This window comes from Stegodyphus dumicola, chromosome 8 (assembly GCF_044657685.1).
Source record: "Stegodyphus dumicola isolate Sdum_Otavi_A_Nest chromosome 8, ASM4465768v1".
Taxonomy (NCBI): Eukaryota; Metazoa; Arthropoda; class Arachnida; order Araneae; family Eresidae; genus Stegodyphus; species Stegodyphus dumicola.
In genome coordinates this window covers 20,693,458-20,715,239 of record NC_140775.1, presented here as the reverse complement: position 1 = coordinate 20,715,239, position 21,782 = coordinate 20,693,458, and the positions used below count along the sequence as shown (strand labels likewise).

Below are 21,782 nucleotides of genomic sequence, written 5' to 3'. Positions count from 1 at the left end.
TGTTTCATAAATTGATAAATAAAGCCGCGAGGTGCTTGGGGATCGATGTGCAGTGAAGTGTGTTAGTACTGCCATTCTTTTGTTTACCTAACGAAGCGTCTATTAAGGTTAGACCCTGCATTTAGATTAATAGAATATTTCGAGTTTGCTATCAATGATCTACTTCTTTGCCAGTTTGTAATGAATTGGATTATTGTTTGAATGTTGCTGTTATGATATGAGGTGAAACTTTGAACAGGTGAGAATTTTTTTTTTCATTTTAAACTTACTATAGACCAACCAAAATTGATGCTTTCATAAATGTTAAAAAAAATAATAATAATAAATAAAATAAAATAGCAAGTCGAATCATCGTTTTTACTAAATTGAATTATCAGTTCAGTGGTTTTATGTATATCTTGGAGAATATGCTACTTTATCTTTTAATACGAAGTGAAAGCATCGAAAAACAAATAAAAGTGCCTTTAGGTTAAAAAATGCGAAAAAGCATATTTTGAGTTTTGGGCTGGTGCCGAGAACTGATTTCACTAATCTGTAGTACTTCAGAAAATGCAGTTTATTTTTTTACATTGCAATGAATTTTTTATGTACGTTTTGCCTTCATTACCATTTAGATTGAATTGCCATTAGTATTAAATCAATAAGAGAAAAATAAAATCTTAACAAAAAGAATATACTATATTTTAATGTAGCCTAAAAGTAACCAAAGGCAGCTCTGATCTTACCTTTGATAATGCAATTTGAATGCCTCTGACCTTTAGATAATGCAATGTAGTTTCTTACATTTTAGTTTAATGTTTTGATTAATAGTCATAAACGTTACTTAAGCACTGCTTAAAATGTTTCACAGGTATAACTTTTGTTTACACAAGCAGTAATTTTAATATTGTGCCTTTTCTTTTAAACACGTATTATTGTCAATTCGATCTGAGTATTTTTTTAATTATTAAAATTGAAAGGTAGTCACGTTAGTGGGGTGGGGCAAGGAAGACATCTGCAACTAGGGGGCGCCAACTTGATGTTACGAAAACCTGCTCTGAGTGTCCTACAGCTCTGAGCCACGTTTTAAGAAACTTCGAAGAAGGTTAATTTTTTTGCAGAGGGCTAAGAAGTTCCGTGTGGAAAATGAAATAGAAAATGTCTTCGGCTGAAGTGTTATTTTTAAAAACAGTCAAGTCCAATTATGTAAAATCGAAACTGTTACTTGCTATTTTTCTTGTAATTCATAAACGGGTTGCATTGAATATACCAATCGAACAGAAAATTTGTATGTAATATTACTAACGGGGGTTTCCTAATTCATAATAGAAAAATAAAGTAAAATATAGAGAAATAATCAGAAGTTCAGAAATTGTAGCTTGATTTCTTTGTTACCATTTATTATTAGTCCAAAAGGGAATTTAATCCCAAATGGGATATTAGTTTCGAGATGGCATTTTGCGTAGAAACACTTAAATGCGTTGTATCACATTTCAGACTGTTGCCACAAAATATTATCTCCCTGTATGATATTTAAAGAAATTTAAATAATGAATATGTATTCATGAATGTATGTATATATTCGCGCAATGTAAAAACAATAATATTTAGAGCCATCAAATTTTGAATAACGTAGTCTTCCATCCGAATATGGGCACCTGGAAACCTGAATTGTGAATTTAAAATTTGTTTTATTATGTCTATTTCATATTTTGTAAATCTTTAACGAAGTTTTCATTAACAAATTTAACGATTTCAAAGCAAGCACTGTACGGAACAAAATATTTTTATTTCCAGCGTGCGAGACCCGCTCCATCCGAAATTCTGGAAAACTGGTATCGGGAATTCTAAAGATATGCTGTTTTTAAATATTTTGTGATTTTCCTGTTGAATTGAATTTTATGTGGCGTAAGAGTCAAGAATACGATATTTAATAAATAAAGTCTAAAAAAAATTTGTAATTTTAATAAGAACACTGAACATCGATATGAAAAACAGAAAATACGGAAAAAAAAACCCGGAAAAACATATGTCAACAGTTAACGTTGCATCGGGAATTCTAAACGTATGCTGCTATGCTGCTTTTAAAATTTTTGTAATTTTGCTGTTGAATTGTATATGGCGTAAATGCGAAGCTTAATAATAAAGCTAAAAAGATGAAAAAAATTAGTTTATTAAGAGTGAGTGTAACAGCAAACTGGTAGACTGAGAGCTCAATGAGAGTGTGGAAAACCTTAACAAACCATTTTGGCGACCCTTAATGTCTGAAACCTTTCATATTTCTATTTATTTATTTTGGTTGTACTCCAATGTGAAGTAAACCATTATTTCTATTGAAATATAAGTACAACAGCAAACATTGTTAAAACATAAGTACAACAACAAACATTTGTTAGTCTGGAAAACTGTTCTTGAAAGCGAAGACAGAAGAAGATAATTTTTATATTTCCTCTTACTAGTTAAAAAAACTGTTGTCGAAGTCAAAAGAATTTCGAAATATTCAATAATATAGCAATATAAATAATAAAAAGAACAGGGTATTAGAACTTGAACCAGCTAATATTTCATAAAGCTGGTCTGTTTAAGGTGAATATTGAATTAATAACGATATTTTGTTTATTGCTGCTTTATCATGTTCATTTCAAAGTGAAAGATGTTAATAAAAATATATTAAAGAATATCTGTACTTTGGTAGAAAAAGGGCATTGCCTTATATAATCGGATTTGGGCTTTTTTCAGAAATAACATTGGTATCAGATCACTGATACTCCTGGGAAAAAAGCGTGTGTCCAAATAAAAATGCTATTAAATGATATTCTGAATAATATATTAATAAAAATTAAAAGCAAGTATATGTGCTTCCAGTTCAGGGAAGAATTATTCTTAGAGAAAAATTTCTTTAAATTCTACTTTTAAAAATTTGCCAAACTAAAATAGCTTTTCCTCAAAACTTGCGAAACAGAAGCAGGTCCTTCTCCTAAAATATGATAAATTACTATATTTAAATTATTTTCTCCAAATTTTAAATACTTAAAAGAATAGAATATCTTCCCTTTCTTTGCATAGTTGATGTACCTCACGAGAACTATCTGCCATGGAAGAGAAGACGTAGTGGAAGACTTCCGAAGAGAAATTGGTTTGCATTCATGCTACAGAAAGAGAAAAACACGAAAACTTCTTGTAGCTAGCCCATTTGCAAAAACCAGAATCAGAGTCAAATTTCTTATGAATAAATGATTACATATTTGAAATGCGTTTGCGAAAGGTTTGGACTTGTGAAAGAAAGAAAGGATACTTTTAACTAAGCCGGCAAGCATAAATCTCGTGTATATGATTTACATGTAATTAAAGATCTTACGTACTAAATATACAGTGAATGTTCTGGATATAGCTTAGCAGAAAAAGTTGGTATTGTTTTGAGAATTGCATTTTTAATTCACTTTTTTAAAGAACTGAACTTTATTTAAAGAAGTAAAAAAATGTATTTCTCATGCAATCAACCCATTCGGCTGGAAATTGTACCTCATAATAACTACCGCCATTTACTGCTTTTGGAGAAAGTTCAATGTAAACTGCTTACTAAGAGACTCAACTATCGTTATTAGTGCTTGCTTATTTTAATTATATTTTCCTGACAGAAAGAAAGAAAAAAAAAATGTGTGAAAAAGGCTTAGATATATAAATAATAATGTTTTAAATTACCAGACTGAATGGACAATTAACCACCAGAACTGTTATAAGAATGCAGTTTTATTAGCCGCAGGTGCGAATCCGGAATAGGACGCCTAGTGGTAAATTCTCGAGTCAAGTCGCGATCGATCCATGAAAAAGGGAGGGGTTAAATTCCATTCTCGGTTCAAAGAATGTATAAGGTATGATATGCTGTTGCAAACTGCATGTGGCAATCAATTTATTATGTCAAGTAAAACTGTGGCGCTAAAATATCAGCTGAATATTTGCGCTTATAATTCTTGACCGTGAGAATAAGAATGCTTCTGATATTGAGATTTGTGCGGTCTTGAACTGATAAATATAATTTTGTGGAAAACAACGTGTTGGAAGTTACGTATGTAACTTCGAATGGTATTGAGAATATTATGTCATAATGCCAATGCTCTTTAATACAATCTTATTTAAGAATGCGTAAAGGTTCACTGGAAACTTCATATAGAACAATTTTTAGTTTTACAGAATTTGTAGTTTATTGAAATATGTATTTTCTGCACCTTTGCAAATGGATTTGCATAAAGCAGCGTAACAGTAGAATACAGAAGTAGAGAATAAGCACGAGTAGAATGCAGACGTAGAGATTAAGACGTAACATACAGAAATATATTTAATAAATTTGAAGCAGGGAAAACGACGCAAGTTATTTAAATTTGTGCCCTACTTAACTTTTAAACCCTACTTAACGTTACAGCGGCATCAAGAAAAAATGATACCAATACAGATTTTCCATTGAAGTGATCGGGGAGGGGGAAACTGATTAGATATGAGATTTGATTTAAGTAGAATAAATTTCTGTTAGTGGTGAAATGCATATTTGATGATTTATTAAAACATATTTAATTTTAACAAAGGATATGGACTATCTGCATATGAGAAGGGGTGCCTTTGTGGAGAACTTTTTAAGGGGAACTGACTGGTATTCACCTTAAACAAGGGAGATACGAAAATTGCCATGCTGCCGTTTCGTTTGGCGAGATTAGAACCTATTCGAACTACCAGGGTTCAGTTACCCTTTTTATTCAGCGGCATGAGTCTTTGCAATGGGAAGATTAATTTTTTTAAAAAAAAGATTGTTAAATATAACTTAGCCTTGAGAGTAAATTCCGTTTTCTATTCTGTATCTTCGTTAAAAATTGTAGTAATAAGAAAAATACAATGTGATAACCTTTTGCGAAAGAATACTCAATTTTTTTTAATGTTTACAGAAATGCATCATGGGTTTATTCAGTATTAGAGATTTATTCAGTAATGTTAATGAGAATTTTTATTAATAAAAAATGCTATTCCGTCATTTACAAGTAAATCCAATGCAATTTTAGGGTTTAGTGCTATGCCGTGTGTGCCGATAATACGGAAGAAAATCACTACTGGAGAAGTCCAGCTTGAATATAGAGAATATGGGTACATCAGATCTTACAAATAAAATACAGCATTACATTTAATAAATCTGACGCAGGGAGAAAGGATGCAAGCTATTTAAATTTGCAAATGTTAAACTTTACAAATTTAAAACAAATTTTATTTTAAAATTTAAAATTGCTTAGTCATTATGAGAATTGAAAGCAACTGACAAAATTTAACTTCGAAATAAACTTCGTTCATTTCACAAAATAAATTTAATTAAAGCACAAACAATATATAAAAGAATTGTATGATAAAATTAATAAAAGTAACATAAAGAAATCTACTCGGAGACAAGGGGGAATGGACAAGGAATTAACTTGATTGCCTGGAAAATTTCAGCCGATTTTAAAAAATCTGAGAATTCTTTCGATTTGAATGATAATGAAAATTTGATTGTTGCCATTTTCCATTTTCTGAACTCCGTCTTGCCGTAATCACGCGTTTGAAAGTGGTTGGATTACCAGAATTCTTCCCCCCCCCCGTAGAGTATGTAATTGAAATTTTGCATCAAGAATGACTGAGAACTGTCAGTCAAAAAAACCATATAAGATGTGTCCAAAATGACAGGAAATCGTGTTTCTTCAATGCAGCACTCATTCGTATTATTATCAAATTCTATAATGAAGTTCCTACTTATTGTAAAACTATTTTTCACATGATTGCGCACTGAAAGAACCATTTACTTTTTAATTAATAACGAGATGAAAAAGGAAAACATAAATTTCTGTGTATACGTGGATCTGTTATTGCTTCAGAAAGAAAAGGGCTAAAGTAAAGGAACTTACAAAACTTTCCCTCTTCTTTATCTAGCTCTATTAAAGGAATTGCATAACAGGTGTTTATGAAATATAACAGCTCAATATAATGCTGCAAACGTTTATGATATTTTTTTCAGATTGTTAAGGTTCACTTTAAATTTCCTTCCTTTTGCTTTTCAACTTCACTCAGCCCTATCGAACAGGTGCAAATTTATCATAGATTTCAAAACAAGCAGAGAGAGTCGAAGCAGATGAATTTCAGACTTTAGGAGTTGATATACGTTTCTGCTTCAATTTCCTCAGCGACAACATTTCTAACCTGATGATCGAGTTTAGTCCAAAAGGAACAACATATTTAATTTGAGAACATAAACTCCTGCAAGTGGGTAAGTCTAATTTTTCAGTTTATCGGTGCTATATTATAGTCTTGTAATGTGCAGTTTATTTTGAGTCAGGAGTATTTGATTTTCGTAATATCTCCAATAGTGGGCGCAAATTAAATATTTTGAGAATGATTTTTATTTCGGTATTTTTTTTTCGCACACTGAAATTTTAACGAGAGAATAAACTTCTCAGTTGCCGAAAAAGGTCTAAATGGTAAGTTAATAACTTGAGTTAAACATATAGAATAGACGACTTGTGTCAGCCCTTACTTCACACATATGCTTAATTTAAATTATTCTTAATGCATAAAGCTATTACTTGATTTTATTAAAGGTTTAATTATTTAAAATAATAAAACATTTTAATGAAGAAATAACATGATATTTAATAAATAACAAACATTTTATAAATTTCTTGGGCAATGCTAAATAAAAAAATGCTTCAGGTGCCGTTCTAATCTCACAACAGTTAGATTTTCAAGATGACACGTAGATTTAAAATCAATAAAAAATGAATATTAAAAGCATATTGAATTAGAAACTGGTGCTTAATTTGCCCATATCAAAGAGCAACAGCCCATATCAACGAGCTGTTTTTAGGTTGAACTAATAAATTCAACCTAAAAACAGCTTCACGAAGTTAATTGATTCAAATTTGTTAAAAACAATATCTGATGTGGGCACCACATAACTTCCCTGTACGGCTTATTAAAGTATATGCATTTTTTGCTGCACTTCATTTAAACTTATTTCCTCGAATTTCATTAGGGATATATTTCCCATTCATTCAATTCAGTTGTAACATTGATGAAAGGCAAAAATACATAAAAGCTCAAAACATCTTCATCAAAAATGATAAAATATAAAAAATCCTAAAACACCAGATACAGTTAAAACTGATAAAAATAACAATTTTTACAATTAAAATTGGAGTTTCTATGCAAAACCAAACAATTCTGCCAGCGAGCAAGGAGGCGGATTTTTTGGTGCACAAAACTGAAAATTAACTTTTGGCCTACTAGCCAAAAACGCACTGAAGTTTGTGTACCAAATGATTAAATTCACTATTCTACTAAGAGTTTCAAATGTAAACAATGGCGGCCTCGTTCAGAATGCAGTCTCATTTTCAACGAAGCGTGCTTAATTTAAATCAGAATGAAAAGTAAATCGTAACTGCTGATAGATAAAAATTATAATATTAAAAATGAATTCCTGATGTCCATTTGTATTTGATTAAATTTGATAAAATTGCTACATATGTAAAATATATATATGTAAGAAAAATTAGTGTTTGAATTTGTAAAAGCCCCTTAATTTTGTTATTTTCACTCTCTTAAAATAGAAACTCTTTTATAATGAATCTATAAACTGCTTCATTACAAACTGAATTCTTATCACGCGATTCTTATATAACGCTAATCATGCAGCTACTGAAATAAGTCTCCGAACAATGACATATCTTAAATTTGCGAACTGAAATCTTTACCAGCCAATGGGAATGAAGTCAAACGAATTTTGGTTTACAACCAAACCTTCAAATTGGAAACCTCATATCCATTTCTTAGGCCCTGCTGACTTATTTTTTCCTGTTCTTCAAATATATTGCAAAAATATAAAATTTACCTACGTAACTATTCAAGAACAGGCGTACTTTTATACCCATTTTAGCTGCATTTGCATGAAAAGACGTTTATCTACAATAATATCAGCTTTGCTTTTAGGATTAACATTCACTACTTAACAATTGCTTAGGAACATAGACATTTTTCTTCAACTAATGATGCAGACCGTTAAAATATTAGACTTGTCACATATTTAATCGAAGTCGTTAATGCATAAAACAAAGGTACAGGTAATCCTCACACCGTAAAATAAGATAAACAAAAGAATAAGAAGAAAAAAAGAAAAGATGCTCCTTAAGACACTTTTTAACATATAAGATGCTCCTTATGACACTGCTTAACATATATTCGAAAAGTGCACCTTCTGCCCAAAATAAGGAAACACATCAGCCGTCAATATTGAGTGCGAGTTCCTTTGACACTGATGCTTATTTGGTATTAGCTACTGATACTATGAACTAAAGTCGTAAGGAGAGCTTGTGAGTTTCTGTTCCCATCTCAGGGCGATTTTGAGTCCCTGTACATCCGAGGGCTGTTCTATCTTTGAGCAACATATTTGCCCGGCATATCCCAGACGTAATATATTGGATTTACATCCGGAGAATATGCAACGTCGTGCGTTCAATTCTTCCTCTATTAGCGTATCGGACATTTTAGCTGTCCTAAGTGGGCTTTCATCGTTTACTTATTTAATGAAAAGTTCCTTAGATTAAAATAAATTATTCAATAAATAAAAAACAAATTTGAAATTTTGAAATTCAGAATTAAGGCTTAGAGAAGCATATAATCGTTTAGAAGACTAAGTGTGTTCAAAATTCAGTTTCTATATATGCTTACGGTTTTTCACTTACATGAGGCACACTCAAGTATACATACATACAGATTCTTTATTATTTAATAGTACAGAGTAAACAAATAAGACAATTCCCGAAATAAATTGAATAGAGGAACAATTTATTGCGATGGAATCAGTTAATTGTTCAGTTACTGCAGAAAGATAGTGTTAATTACGAACGATGGCAAAGTTATAATTTATGATACGTTTTTAATCTATTACTCTAATTAGATAAAAAGAATTTAAATGCTAATGCGTGATATACTGATGAATAATATTATTCAATTGAAAATGTAAAGCAATAAATGGAAAAGCAATTCTCTATTAATCCTCTCATTAGTAGATCTGTTTTTCAGTAGTAATTATTAGTAGTAATTTTCAGTAGTAATTATAGGTAATGAATTAAGAATGTTAACTGCCGATAGAAAACGAGCGTTTTATTACTAGACATATCTCTGTTTCTAATCTTAACTTCTTAACTGAATTATTTGCAATTCAAATAAGTATTTCGTGTTTTTAAATAATGTAACTTTCCGTCTCTTAATTCAGACCCTTTATGCTAGCCAAAATATCGTGGGAACTATTTGAGTCATTGCAAACGGAATCATAAATTGAATATTATCTTAAAATAAAAAGCATAGTTACAAGATACGGTTAATGATACAGAACCTTGCTTTGAATGAAGATTTAAATTTAGACTGAAAACAAGAATAATTAAAAAAGTCCCGGGAAAAAAATGTCCTCCACATTCAAATTAATTAGACACTTGGGTAGATACAGAACTAATTACAATCAAAGATTCATGTTTGATAGTTATCTGATGGCCTCAGTCTATTATTATTTGTTCGACTCCCATTTTAAGCAGCCCGGAAGACATGGATTTTTTTTTTTTTTTACTTCCTGTCATTATAATTCCTTTCAGCAAAGAAAGTTCTAATAGGAAAGAGATTATAAAGTATCATAATAATAAATACTCGAACAGTTACTTGGAAATATACTAACAAGATTGTTTAACTCTACGTTTACTAAAATGAAATCAAGTTTTCAGTCGAAAGAAGTGAAACTGTAATACAGTGGTCTTCAAACTGGGTTTCGTGGTACCCCGGAGTTCCGGGAGTACATTCCCAGGAGTCAAAATAAAAATTTCAAAAGAAAATTATAAAGTACTCGCACTAGTTTTTAGTGTTTATTAACTAAAAAATATAAAGATGCAATTTAGTTTCAGATTAGTTTTAAAACTTAACATGTGTTCATCATATGTTTAAAAGAATGTCGGCAAAAAACTAGGTGTAACTGAATAAAAATTCCTTTCGAGTATTACGATAAGTGAACAACTTACTGGCATAGCAGCAAGATTTGAATTTAAAATGAAAATTTTTTCTCAACGTATTTCTCAACGTATTTAAATGAAAAAATTTTCTCAACGTGGCAACAAAAAATACACAAACAAATTAAATGCAGAATACGAAATGCGACAACATGAATAGGGCTAGACTTCGACAGTCCGTGCAATGAAATGCAAGCCAAGCCCTGTCACTAAATATAATGCAAAGGGTAAGGTGAGACCTGGAACATATGTTAATGCTATTAATGAGTAAATTACACTAATTTTATGTTAAATATAATGCCAGAAGATGCTCTAAATATAATGCTAAATATAATGTTTGAATAGTATATGCTAAAATATAATGCAAAGGGTAATGTGACATTTGGAACCCGTGTTAATGCTATTAATGAGTAAATTACATTATTTATGTTGAAATATTTTAATGAAAAATACAATGTTTTTTTGTTAACTATCTTTACATAAAGTACCTGTAAGATATTAATGTACTTTAAATATTAATTTACGATCTGTTTTTCTAGTTTTGGGATGGGATTTCTCTCCCCCTTCCCCCCCAAAAAAATCTTACAGTTCAAAGGGTTTCGTGAGTTGGCGAAGTTTTAAGACCACTGTTCTAACAAATAAAAAGTTAGTAGGAAGCTATTAAGAAACTCGTAATTTTTTTCTGATTCATTTAGACCAGCGGTTCTCAACCTTTTGACTAACGCGAACCATCTAACAAAAATTGAAAAACTTAGTACCACCACTACATTTTACAATGATTATTTTTCAATTTCTCAATAGAAATATAAAAAAAAATATATATTGCCATTTGTACAACCTGTTGGCTATTTGTATTAAATATGCACACATAAAAATATTAGATTAAAAATGGGTTACCGTTTTAATTATCAAAATTTAAGTTATAATACTTTAATTCTAAAATTTATTACGAATTTTGGACCTGTTTAAGAGAGATTAATTTCTTTGTGTCTGGTCATATTTAACTTAGCTTTAACCGTAAATTAGGATCCGCTTTTAATTTTGTTCTGTATTTTTCCAAATATAACATGAAAGAAAATCCTTCTTCACACAAATAGGTTCTCCAAAAAGAAATAAAAATTTAAAAGCTCTATTTGAAGTGCCTTTAATTTCTTTTTTTCGCTTCAGCCTAAAGTTGACAAGTGTGTTATTTTTGAAATTTTCAGTTAGAGTTTAATCACAGAATTGTTTTATGAATTACTCTTTTTTCTTTGTCTTTTTGCGTACCACCTATTTTTCTCTTGCGTGCCATCGGTTGAGAATCGCTGATTTAGACAAACAGGCAATGAACATGTTTTACTAGTTAGCTATAACAAACATGCTAGCTACATTTTTCAAAAGGTATAACTTTGAATTTTATAGAATTTTTATTATTATCGTTTTTAATATTCATAACAATATACTCTCCCATTTTGCAACTTCAGCACATTTCTCTGTATATGTATGAATCTATCTAAATTTTCCAATTAAATAATTTTACTACCATAAGCATAGAAATAACTTTAAAATAATCACTAACTTTTAATCACTTTTAATTTAAGTCACTTTAAAAATAAAGTCATTTCGAGATTCAAATGCCACTGGTTTAAATGCTCGACAACTAAGTCTTCCTTACATTGTGCTAAGTTTCAAATGAAATGATTTTCAATGAATCTGTTTGAAAAACCGATGGTCAGTATCTCTAACTTATACGATTATCATTCAGTTCCGGTTATTTCGAAGAACTTTTGAATTTTACAGAATAAATTTTATTATTGCTTTGCGATGAATCTGATTAAAAACTGATGTTCTTAACTTTGTGTTATCCGATTTCCACTCAGTACCAGTTATAACGGATAATTTTTGAATTTTATAGAATATATATTATTATTGCTTTTAAAATTCATAGCAATATACAAAACCCTGAAATAAAATCACTTCATTCAAATGGCTCATTGGGATTCAAATGATCGTTGGTTTAAATGCTTATCAACTAGACCTCTCTTACATTGAGCTAAAGTTTCTAATGAAATGGATTTCAATGAATCTGAAGAACTGATGTTCAATTCTATATTATTCAATTTCTCCTCAGTCTCGTTTATATCGGTTAACTTGGATTCCGGTGTGTATTCTTTATTTTTTTAAAGATTTGCTTTCATTTATTTATTTTTTATTGTTTGGTAAACGTAATTTCTGTATAAAAAGCACTGAACAATATTTGAATTTCGGTCTATGTTCAATATTCTTGAATCATCTTAGTATTACTAATTTCTTTGAAATAACGTTCTTGAACAGTGGTTGTTCTTGCTTATTAGAATATGTGCAAAAATGTACATAAGATAAACGTGCACAAACGCAGTTGCCTTACATTTAGAAGATTGTTATTGGGTGTGATGCAAGGAAGTTTGTAAGATTTTATTTCCCGCTATATTACGCTATATTTTATCAACCGAAACAGAACTTATTTGTTAAACAATTCGCATAAAATGTCTCAGTAAAAATATCTCTGTACATCTCACTAAATTAACTAAAAAATGTATTCTTGAATCTCTCAAATACACGTTTTCATTTAGCAATCGCTATTCGATAGATCTATGTATTTTGGTAATATACCAACGAGGTGCTTCTATCTGTGGTCAAGCAATTGTTAATTTTATAAAGTGCTTCTTACTTAAAAAAAAACATACGAATTCTACCTTTATCGTTGAAAGAATTAATATTATTTGAAAACTTTTATATAATATGAGACTTATCAGTTGGTTATGAGTCATCAAATCAGACTTCGTACCAAAATAAAAGGAAAACTCTTTATATATTTACAAACAATTTTCACAGGTGTCCAGCTGTCTCAAATGTTGCAACACACTCCTCTTGAAATCTTTAAGTATATAAATTTTCCTTGGCTTGGCAAAAGCAGTCACTTTTTTTTTCACTTCTCATCAAGTTTCACTTTCTTCCTTGACTGCTGGGATTTTCCTTAAATATTCTATCCTTCAAGCATGACGAGAAAGCTCAACAAAAGCCAAGTGCTGTTAAATTTAATGCTCTTTATTATCAGTCTCATGAAAAGAAACCACATAATAGGAGATATTAAAATGCCTTGTTCAGTCATACGTTTCGACAATACTGAATAGACAGAAATGGTATTGTTAAACTAATCGGAATGGAACTTATCTTACAGAACATTTTAGTCATGGTTAGAAAAAACACTTCTTGTGAAAAAGAATTTGCAACGATGTCTTAAAGGTTTTGACTATGAAAAAGACGTCATTAACATACCCGTATTCATCGTATTTTAATGCTAATTAATAGAAAACGGTTTGTATGTACAGATGAAAAATACTTTTTATGCTTTTATGAGTATATCAGAAGTTCTAGTTAGTTATAACTGGTTATACTTCTCATGCTACGAAGGATTTCCTTCATGAAAGATCAGAATCAGTAGGTCAGAATTAGTTCATTCACTTAAATTTTCAATATTTCCATTACACAGGAATGTAACTTATGTTTGTGAACAGTTATTTTGTACCAAAGTTCCTAGCATGCACCTTCAAAAATATTTTTTGTTTAACTATAACAGTGGTAAAATATGTTATTACAAGTTTTGTGTATGTGTAAATAAGTTTTGTAAAGTTATATATAAATTGTAGTATCTCTTGTATAATGTAATGTGAGAGGTTTCATAGTGTGAAGTATGTCCAAAATAATATTATTACAGCAGGAAGTCGATTTAATATTACGGTAAATGTCAATCTCGCAAATGGGGAGAGATAGGGCATGGTTGCGATGGTTTTGGGGACTAATTTCTTAGTCATTAAATCTGGCGAGAAATCGCCAAAAGCCACTAAGCTTGGCGACTATTTGGCGACATTTTGGTGCGATCCTGTATAATGGAACTCAGCTGATACCTGTGCAACTTTAAGAGTATCCGGCCCTATATAACTATGTATGCATACCAGCAATTTCAAGAAATCGTAGGTACTGGCAATCTGTCGGCGGACGGAAAGAGAGAACACTCATTTCTGATTTAGTTCAAAAGACTTTGGCTCAGAATATTGAGTTCAGAGAGATTACCTTGCCAACTTACGCATTTGAGATTTCTTTTTCATTGCCTAGTGTTCAACGCTCATAGTAGTTTGTACTCATCGTGTTCTGTCATAGTAAGAAAAACAGTACGAGAAATTTAGTGTGAAAAATTCCAGAACTGAAAAATATTTCTTTGAGGAAAATAAATTTCATCAAGCTATCAGTTTTGAGCGCACTCAATCCGTTACAAACGCACAGAACGATACATAAGAATTATTAAATATATTATAAATTATAAGGGCTATAAAATTATACAAGTTAGATGCATTATTATTTTATTGTGAAAGATGCAAGTAAAATAAAGTATAAAAATTTTAAATAAATTTTCGGGTCGTTTTTTCTCCTATCAATAAAATTCCCAGTTCCATACTTAAGAACCGCATTCCGGATACGAATTCCTGGGATATTTACAGGATTTCTTGCCAGTGTGGTTTAATTTACATTGGTCAAACTAAGAAAGCCTTAACATTTCGCATTATTTTCGCATTAAAGAACATGAGGCATATGTTAGAGAAAAGGGAACACAGAAATCCCCTGTTGCCCATCACTGTTGGTCAGAAAAATCAAACTTTACACGTTTCTGAAGCCAAAATTATTCAAAAACATCTTCCATCGGTGGATTAGATTTTCGCGTTCAAAAAGAGGCGTTTCGAATTCAAAAATATTTTTCTGTTTTAGTTCACGACCTTAATGCGCATTCATCTTTACCCCCAGCCTTTAAGAAAATTATGTTTTAGTTTTCTTGTTTCATCAATAGATGGCGACAATAGCTTGACATATTTGCAACCATTCTTATCTTATCATCATAATCTACCTCGTTCATTTGCACTTAGGCAGCTGAAGAAGTTGGTTCAATATTTAAACCATCCAAACTAGTCCTGCAAAATTTACAGATTATACACTGATTGTTGTTGTTTAACTTCTACGATAATCGTTATTTAGTGTGTTATTTTAACCTAAAAATGTATGTTATTTAAGATTCCACCAGAAGACAGAAAATATAAAATCACTAAATTTAATATTTTTTTTTCTTTTTTTTTAACCGCCATTTATCCGTAACTAAATTGACTGGATATATGACTTTCCTTTACTTTTGCCTTATAATATATATATATAACAATGATATTATTTGAAATCAAAATTTTGAAAGTCAGATTTCCTCGGAAAATTGATTTTTTATTAGCCAATACATTTTAAAGAAGGTCTGTGAAGCAGGCATGTCTTAACAGAACCATGAATCTCGGGCTTATTATTATAATTGTGTTATTTTTATTTTGCTTAATCTAAAAATCTCTCTGAAAGCTTTCAAAGCTGTTCTCAGTCTTGCAAACTAAATTACACAGACAAAGAAATTTTAAAGCTGTCAGTAATCGAATCAATATCCATAAAAATTGAAATCTAAAATGTATAATAGAATCATTAAGAATTGAATAAATATCATTAACATAAGAATAAGTAACGTGGAAGTTAGCTCATGCAGCATTCGATAAATGTTTTAATTAATAGAAAGAGAAGATGGAAGCATCGGTTTGTTGGTAAAAAAAAAAGAAAAGGCTAAAAAACCTCATTCTTCAAAAATTTAAAGTCTTATTTTATCTTGGATTTTGTATGACTATTCTTCTTTCTTTTTTTAGGGGGGGGCAGAGTAATTTTTTAACACAAAATGGAAAGACAATTAACGGAATTTTCTGAGAGTAAATTTATTGTTGCATTTCTTTTTTTTTTTTTTTTTTTTTTTTTTTTTTGTTTGTTTGTTTGTTTGTTTGCTTACGTTTTTATGGTTTCCGCTGAATTCTGCTTCGTAACAACTTTATGGCGAAACTTTATCCCCATGTACAAAAACACTTGTTATTGTGATGAAGAATGGAAGAGAAGACGAAGAAAGAAATGGTAGAAGATATTTTGATTTCTACTGCATTGTCAAAAGTTTTAACCGCAGCTAAAAGTCCGCAAAGTGAACAATACACACTTTTAGACGAGGGTTAGGAAAACATTTCGAAATACGTAACTTTTAGTTTCTATGTAATTTTCTTTAACGGATGCTGGGAAGAGCGCAATAAAAACGTGGGACAGTCTCCAGACAAAAAGGTCTCTTTGATTCACGCAAGAAGAAAAATACATTTTAATTGCCCTTTCACCATTTTTTAGACGAAAGTGAAATTATACCCCATGGCAAACAGTTAACCTGGAAATATCCAAAAAAGAATTAGGTTACTTGTACTTCCGGGTATAAAGAAGCGAAAATTCGTAAAGCCTACGAACTGAATAGAATCGGTTTGCTGAGCATCAGAAGAAACATAGGCTACTATATCTTGTAAGTATTTTCCATTTAAAATAAACGTAAAATTTGTAATATCTTTTAATACCATTTAAATCTTTTACCTATATATTGTTGCTGATTCAATGTCTGATTTCATATATCGTAATTAAGATAACTACCACCAAAAGTTGAAAGAAATGAGTATATCCGTGGTAAACTGTCTAAGGTTTGTTGGTGTTAAAATGAAGATTCCATAACAAAAGCTCTCTGAATGAAGCGCACGCGAGAAAAGACCACAAAAGCACCTCAAGGTTAGAAATGCCCGCGCGACAAATACCCACATATATGAAAAAGCATATAGATAAAATACCATGTTTATAAAAGCCCACACTGATATAAGCACACGTTGATAAAATCACGCCCTGATGAAAGTCCATGTGAATAAAAAAACACATGATTTTTATCAATATAAAATATATATGTGATTGAAATTATAACTAATGATATACTTAAATTTAATTTTTAACGCCTCAAAAATATATATGTTTATATGTTTTGTCAATATTTTATTTGGATACTTTATTAAGTCGAAAGCAAGCTTTTCGTTCAGATTAAATGGTTAGCTATTATGTTTCCTCAATAAATCTGAAAGTTTTATTTATTGATTTAAAATAATTTTTTATTTTTATTCGCTTGTTTATTTTGATTCTATGATAAAACGAAAATATCATTGTGAAATTCCTCAAAAGCTTTTATTACTACTACAGACTAAAACTAATTATATGTATCTTTCAGCATTAAAAATGGGGAGACGTTATTTAATTAAAAAACAGGATAAATAATTTTTATTTCTTAAAATGAATCTATTCAAGTCTCTTAAGTTTTGAACTACAATGTAAAATACTAACCTCAAGGACTAACTTAAATTTTCTCAAGGACTAAAAACCGCATTCTAACTAAAAAACGCTATTCTAACTAAAAACACGCATTCATGTACTTTATTGCTGCTGTTCTGAAATCAAATTTTACTGAATCTGAAAATCCCAATCATATATATAACAAAAGTGTATGAGAGAAATCAGAGCAAAACCTAATTTTTTGCAGGCTCCTCTTCAGTGTTAACAACCATTTTGTTCGTTGGAAACCCAACTAAATAATATTCACCACCTTTACTCCTGCATTTCATAAGCGACTGGTTGTGGGAAATTAGTTGAGAAGTTAAGCTTTTGTAGCCAGCACGGGATTTCGTCTATCTAGGATTTCTACTCTCTTTCAAAATAATGTGAAGTGATTACGCATTCTTTCGAATAAATTAACTCATTTAGGACGTTTAGAATACAGTTTTCATTATTTGGTAAGTATCAAAAAGATTCTTCACTGAAAAAGCTGTTTTTTAAAAAACGCAATCGAAAATACCTAATGTAAACATCACATGACTTTCTTGCACGACCTATTAAATTATACACATTTTTTGCTGGATTTCATTTAAACTCATTTCTTCGAATTTCATTAGATTCTCATTCAACTAATATAGTTCTCCCTTAGCGGTAAAGCTAAGGTACGTAAAAACGCAAAACATCTTCATTAAAAATTGTAATATACGGAAAAACATAAAGCACTAAATACAGTTAAAGCAGAAAAAAATTATTTTTACAATTACAATTAGAGTTTCTATACAAAAATAAGAATTCGGCCAACGGACAAGAAGGCAGATTTTTCGGTGCACAAAACTGAAAGTGTACTCTTGGTCCCGCTCGGCAAAAAGACACTGAAGGTGCAGAAACTGTCTTAATCCACTAACTATTCTAGAGTTTCAAATGCAAACAAATGGCGGTTCGTTAGGCTTAACTCACCACTTTTAAATTGTTGTTAATTGTACAACTATCGCATGCATATTAACTAAAGGCATAAAATCTTAAACGAAACATAAAAAATACATAAAAAATGCACAATTTATCAACATATAAAAATAAAGAAACTATGCTCACCGAGTTAGGTAACAGATAGGGAATATGCAATACGATTCGTGCAGCCGATTTCAAAGAAAACGAGACGTGCACAATTACATGTTATAGCAATCCCATATACAAAATTTCAACGTTCTACGGTTACTCGTGTTTGTGTTACGTACGTACGTACGAACAGACTTCAAGAAAAAATCTCTTCTGAATTCATTTTACAATCTTTTTTGGTAAAAACGCTCCTTTATTTTTGTCCGTACGCACAGATGTCAGGCAAAAACATCGTTCAAAATGGTTTCGAGAGCTGCTGAAATGGATATTTTCGTTGAAATATGGTACTGGAAAACTTTCGCTATTACAATACTTCCTTTACTTCGCACAAGAAAGTAAAAAGACTTTCCTTAGACCCCCCCCCCCGAAAAAAAAATTAAGAAAGTAAACAAAGATTAGAATAGAAGAAAAAGTAAGTTTAGTTTACGTATTTAATTTATAAGACTTATTTTGCTTAATAATTCAAATTGCATTCCATATTTATTTGGCTTGCATTCCATATTTATTTGGCAAGAACATGAAACATAAATATCGTATATCTAGTAGGGTACAAAAATGTTAAGTATGTGATGTTGTAAGAAAGTCTTCAAAATATAATAGTGTTAAGAAAGTTCCGTAGTGTGCTTATTAAAAGCTCCAAGTTTTAAAATTTCCCTGAATGTGCAAAAATAATAGCATGGAATTCTACATTGCGGAATAAAACCAGTAACTTAATACACAGCAGGAAATTTCCGCTATTTACGCAGCATGAATTCCTCCGCTAAAAATGACGCTAATTATGAATTAAAGCTACTACAAGTGATTATTATGCAAATCGTCGGTGCGTTTTTCTGCACGATTTAATTGTTAAAGTCAAATGCAGTAATCAAGGCCAGCTGATAATTGAAAAATAAAAATAAGAAGGATGATCAGCTTGCAAGTTATTTCCTGTAATATAACACTATAATCTAGTAGTTGCAATATTACTTTGAGCAACTAACAGATCATAGTTACAAACGTGTCAGAAGTCCGAACATATCCTTGTGTCATATTATCTGGCTTTTGTCTGTTTACATTTTGTAATGAACATAATTTTGTTAAGAAATCCTTGCTTTTACAGCATTAATTATGGATGAAGTTTTCAATCTAATGAACTTAGTACAGTTTCTGATATTAAATATATAACTGTAATAGCCTAAAAAGTATAATAAGGTCTACTTTCTCCCAACCCAGGAGAGAGTAGGAAGGAGTTATGATTCTAAAATCAAAACATTCAAATTTTTGCCAATTTAAAATCAAAACGGGAACATATCAATGGCCTTTATTTTTGCATTGTTTGCTGACATATTAGTTCCAAATTACAAAAGCAGAAATGGTGGTAAATAAAACATAGTTGATTCTAAAATAAAAACAGTTTAAAAATCTCTATCAGTTTAAAAATCAAAATAGTAGCATATCAATGGCATTTATTTTATACATTATTTTCTGATACATTAGTTCCAAACTAAAAAAGTAGAAATATTGTAAATAAAACAAAGCTGAAAACCCGAAGAGTGAATTTATATTAAACTTGTCTGTTTTATGTGAGAATATTGTCAAGGAAACTAGAGCTTTAAATAAAAAGCAATTTAAATAAAAAGCAGGGACGAGCATGACTGTTAATACTGCTCAAAGGATAGATAAAATGATACCTGTTTTAATAGTAATAATTTTTATTACTACTTTGAATAATCTATTATTCAACGCAAAATAGGTGTTCAATAATTGGATTATTTTCAGCTTATTTGTGACATCTGTGATTTATTAACATTTGGTTTTATGCTAAATTTTAGCCCAATAGGGCTATTAGACTCAAAACCCGAGTTTGGGTTGTTTCAATTTTCATTTCAGTCTGCTGCAAGTCACGAAAATGTAAGATATACGGTATTTCTCCAGCCTTCGTGGTGTGGTGGTCTGCACGCTGGACGCGTATTCCAGAGATCCGCGGTTTGATTCCCGGCGAGGGTGTTGTTAATTTTTCACATCTCCAGCTTCGAAGTAATATAATGACTCTACAATTACTTTCAAATTTAATCTATCTGTTATCGATAAACACACTAAGCTAGTTAAAAGCAACAGATGCAATTCTAAATAATAGTATCTTTTGTATCAGATTTAGTTAAATTGAAATGAACTTAATTCATGGTATATATAATTAGAAACATAACATATTTTTTTAGAATTACTTTATATATTATTTCATTTTTCAAGTGTATTTTTCCATTTTAAAGCTTTGTTTCACTTTTCATCCGAGTCTGTTATTATTCGCAAAAAGTAAGATAGTATTCTTTTTTATTTCATCAGTCTGTTATTAATTAACAAACTAAACCTCTTAAAAGCAATAGAAACAAGGCTTAAAAATATTATATTTTAATTTTTTAATCTAATTTATTTAAATTAAAATGCAATTAATTCGCGATACCATCTAATTAAAAATATTTATTTTTAATACAGAATTACATTATGTATTTTTCCACATTTAAAGTATTCAGACGATATACAGGATGACCCAAAAGTCCATTAACATTTGAAAAATTCAATAAATCACTGAATAATGTAGGTATAGAGGTAAAAACTGACACATGCTTGAAATGTCATGGAGTTTTATTGAAAGTTCAGTGTTCCCGTTGCCGTTTTCTTACTGCCCATTTTAACAAATCGAAAGCGTAACAGGCTATAAGAGAAGCGTCAAATGATCTTGCAGTCATTTCATTAAATGGTATTTACTGCTTTATATTTGTTTCCGATTCATTCTTTGTTAAATAAGCGATAGCTGATTTAAGCGTGTGACTAGATATACTTTGTCCATATGAAATTCAGTTTTATTAATATCCTTTCCATGTAATTCTTAATTAAAAAAATTGGTTCTAAAAAATCCTCCAACTATCATGAATCACGCCGGGAGCTTTGCTGTACATTGACGAAGATATTTCTAGGGTCATTTTGGTCAGTTGAGCAATATAAAATTGATCTTTTTATTACATTTCTTCATATATACCCATGCCTCATCGAGTATTATACAAATTTCCATTAATCCGCAAGTAAGTGATTATTTCATATAATTTTCACAATTTGTTTTGCTTTTCACAAAGGAGATGAACTTTAGGTTTAAACATCTTCTTTTTTAACTTGAAAGATTTTATTTACAGTTCCAAAATAAACTTCCAGTTCCAATGCAATGGGTATTTGAATCGATAAATTTTCTTTCAGGATCTTTTGTGATATTTACCTGCGTTTGCCAGGTAAATATGGCGTTGCCTAACAGCCATAAGATTCGATTTTGCAGCCATATAAGGTAATTTCCATGTCTCTTGCTTCAAAATAGCTTAATGAATCTAGCCTAAAAATGGC

The 21,782-nt window shown here is 30.4% G+C and overlaps 1 protein-coding gene across 1 annotated transcript in view; it reads left to right on the top strand.

The window, feature by feature from the left end:
- The first annotated feature begins 6,057 nt into the window (after nucleotides 1-6,057).
- Nucleotides 6,058-21,782, top strand: part of LOC118180047 (acetylcholinesterase-1-like) — a 320,676-nt gene continuing 304,951 nt past the window's right edge. The window contains exon 1 of the mRNA XM_085821643.1: nucleotides 6,058-6,256. The gene's annotated coding sequence lies outside the window, so the exon portion shown is untranslated. The remainder of the gene's footprint in view (nucleotides 6,257-21,782) is intronic.